Source organism: Triticum aestivum, chromosome 2D, assembly GCF_018294505.1.
Source record: "Triticum aestivum cultivar Chinese Spring chromosome 2D, IWGSC CS RefSeq v2.1, whole genome shotgun sequence".
Classification (NCBI taxonomy): Eukaryota; Viridiplantae; Streptophyta; class Magnoliopsida; order Poales; family Poaceae; genus Triticum; species Triticum aestivum.
Genome location: NC_057799.1, coordinates 355,617,313 through 355,621,272, shown reverse-complemented (window position 1 = coordinate 355,621,272; position 3,960 = coordinate 355,617,313).

The window sequence follows — 3,960 nt, the reverse complement described above, 5'->3', positions numbered from 1 at the left end:
GCTGCCCGCTGCTGCGCTGCCACCGTGGCTGCACCACGCCGCCCCGCGCGCATCCCCTGCCCTCCGCCCCTGCTCCGATGCAGCGTGCTGCCACCGCGCGCACCGCTACGGTGTCGCCCGACGCTCCCCCCGGTCCCTCTCGCTGGCCGCGGCTCCGCCGCACCGGCCCTGCCAGTGACCATCCGCCCTGAGGCCGCCACCGGCCGCGGGCATGACCTCACCGTTGCTGCGGGCGAGCGCCCTCTCGGCCTCCGCTCCACCCTGCGCCCGTTTGGCCCTTGGGGCCTATGACGAACGGGGCCCACGCCCAGAACGGTTTTATAAAAAAAGGAATTTAAAATAATTAATTAATTAACATAACTTAATTAATTTTGTATTAGTTTAACCTAATCATTTTAGTTAACTAATTAAGCCTAACTAATTAACCTAAGCAGTGTATGACAGGTGGGTCCCACTGGACCCACACGTCAGTGTTACCAGTCAACACCTCTGTTGACTGCTGACGTCATGCTGACGTCAGCAAACACTATTCTGGATAATGTTGAATTAAATTAATTAATTAAATTCTAAAAATGATTTAAAAATTTAGAAAATCATATAAAATAAACCATACCTCGGATGAAAATACTTTGTACATGAAAGTTGCTCAGAACGACGAGACGAATCCGGATACGCAGCCCGTTCGTCCGCCACACATCCCTAGCATAGCAAACATGCAACTTTCCCCCTCCGGTTCATCTGTCCGAAAACGCGAAACACTGGGGATACTTTCCCGGATGTTTCCCCCTTCGCCGGTATCACCTCTCGCCCCGTTAGGGCACACCTGGCACCGTTACTTGTCTTGTCATGCATCGATATGCATATGTTTGCATTATATTTATTGTTTCTTCCCCTCTTCACTCGTTAGAGTAGTGTAGCATGTTACTGCTTTCGGTTAAATCCTATTCTGCTGCATAGCCTGTCATTGTTGCTATAGTTGATACCCTTACCTGCAATCCTAAATGCTTAGTATAGGATGCTAGTATTCCATCAGTGGCCCTACACTCTTGTCCGTCTGCCATGCTATACTACTGGGCCGTGATCACTTCGGGAGGTGATCACGGGCATATGCTCTATACTTTATACTGTTACATTACTTATGATACTGTTCGGAGATGGGGGCTAAAGGGGCATGTGGCTCCATCCCGGTAGAGGTGGGCCTGGGTTCCCGACGGCCCCCGACTGTTACTTTGTGGCGGAGCGACAGGGCAGGTTGAGACCACCTAGGAGAGAGGTGGGCCTGGCCCTGGTCGGCGTTCGCGGTTACTTCATATTAACACGCTTAACGAGATCTTGGTATTTGATCTGAGTTGGGTCGTTGACCTTATACGCACTAACCACCACGTGGGACAAGATATGGGCAACCGGCGTCGTGGTATCAGCCGAAGCTCTTTTTGACGTCAGTGACTGAGTGGCACGCGCCGCATTGGACCGTAAGCCCGCGCTTGTATTAAGGGGGCTAGGTCTGCTTCCGGCCGCGTACGCAACATGCAGTTGTGCAATGGGCGATGGGCCCAGACCCCTGCGCGCATAGGATTTAGACCGACGTGCTGACCTCTCTGTTGAGCCTAGGTGGGGCTGCGACGTGTTGATCTCCCGAGGCCGGACATGACCCAGGAAAGTGTGCCCGGCCAGAGGGATCGAGCGTGTCGGGTAGTGTGGTGCACCCCTGCATGGAAGTTGATCTATTCGAATAGCCGTGTCCACGGTAACAGGCGACCCGGAGTTGTAACTTGACCTTATGACAACTAGAACCGGATACTTAATAAAACACACCCTTTCAAGTGCCAGATATAACTCGGTGATCGCTCTCACACAGGGCGACGAGGAGAGGATCACCGGGTAGGTTTATGCTATGTGATGCTACTTGGTGAACGTACCATCTACTCTCTTCTACATGCTGCAAGATGGAGGGGGCCTGAAGCGTAGTCTTCGACAGGATTAGCTATCCCCCTCTTATTCTGGCATTCTGTAGTTCAGTCCACCGATATGGCCCTTTACACATATACCCATGCATATGTAGTGTAGCTTATTGCTTGCGAGTACTTTGGATGAGTACTCACGGTTGCTTTTCTCCCCCTTCCCCCCTTTCCTTTCTTCCTGGTTATCGCAACCAGATGCTGGAGCCTAGGAGCCAGACGCCACCATCGACGACGACTCCTACTACACCGGAGGTGCCTACTACTACGTGCAGGCCGCTGACGACGACCAGGAGTAGTTTAGGAGGATCCCAGGCAGGAGGCATGCGCCTCTTTCGATCTGTATCCCAGTTTGTGCTAGCCTTCTAAAGGAAAACTTGTTTAACTTATGTCTGTACTCAGATATTGTTGCTTCCACTGACTCGTCTATGATCGAGCACTTGTATTCGAGCCCTCGAGGCCCCTGGCTTGTATTATGATGCTTGTATGACTTATTTATGTTTTAGAGTTGTGTTGTGATATCTTCCCGTGAGTCCCTGATCTTGATCGTACACGTTTGCGTGCATGATTAGTGTACGATTAAATCAGGGGCGTCACAAGTTGGTATCAGAGCCGACTGCCTGTAGGAATCCCCCTTCCACACTCTTTGGCCGAAGTTGAGTCTAGTCGATGAAAATTGTTTTACTAACTTGGGTGTGCAGCGCATGGGCCCACGTCTCCATTGGGTGGTATTAGGATCTTTTACTCCTCGTCTATACTCTGGGACTCTGATCTCTCTTCTATTCGGGTTAAATGATTTTACTAAATCTAACTCTAGGTTCTCGTAACTACTTCCTCCCGGAGAGCCACTCGATACAGGTGATCGCCTGATGCACTAGAAGATTCCGAAGTTACTCTCCGATGTTCCCTCGATACTTTGTGCCATCGCTTTTTGAATTCCCTTCCATCGATAAACCCCTATGTATAACCACGTATACTCGCCATTCATATAATGTTTCCCAGTTGATCTTGTTACTACGAGATACCCCGAAATTCTCTCTGTTGTTCCAAGAATCCCTTGAGCTTAGTGCCTTGTTGTTCTTTGTCACCTGAATACCCCTACGGATAATTCTCGCACTTGCCGAGTATCCGCTCATCCCCAGTTGATTCAGGTATTTCACAAAAGTCTTCGTAATACCGTTCGTTCTTCTGAAAATCCTCAACAGCCTAATGCTCTTGAAATTCTTGCTTGCTAGCATTATGATTAATCCAATAAGTCTGGTAATCTTATTGGCAATCTTTGTCATTATCATTTAGAGTCTATTGATTCGATATGTTGCGGATGCTTGCAATCGTCAGGATTTATCCTTCCGGCTCAGACATCATTTTAAACATGAGCTGGTTCTCGACCAATCGGATTGCCATCGATTGTACCCCAAAGCATACACAACTTATCCATCCTTAATCAGAGTGTTTGCTTCTGATCCCTTGATTGGAAATCATAATTCTTTTGCATTTGAACTTTGAATTAGTCATTTGTTTCTATAGTCTGATCTCCTTGCATTGTTTCTTCCGCTGGTTGAGTACCGATGCTCACATCAGATCCTTTGAGGACCACCGGATCCTTTGTTGGATTTTATCCGATAGCGTCCTTCATATTCAATCACTTTCACTACAAAAAAATACACTTCTATGATGATACGTGTTTGTCACAGTAGGTCACGTTTTTTGTCATGCATGTACATCCATGACAAATTTATGACAGAATCAAGATAGTCATACCTGTGCTGTCGTAGAAGTGTTCGATGACATTACCAAAATTATCATCACGGAAGTGTCCACTTCCATGACGACAAATCGCGCGTCACAGAAGTGCTTTCGTCAAGGGTGACCGACACGTGCCATCCACTGTAACGGAACGCCGTTAAGCTATCGGGTCGGGTTTTGGATCCGATAACCCGTTAACAGCCCCGACCAATGGGGATTTTCCACGTGTAAAATCATCATTGGCTAGAGGAAACAC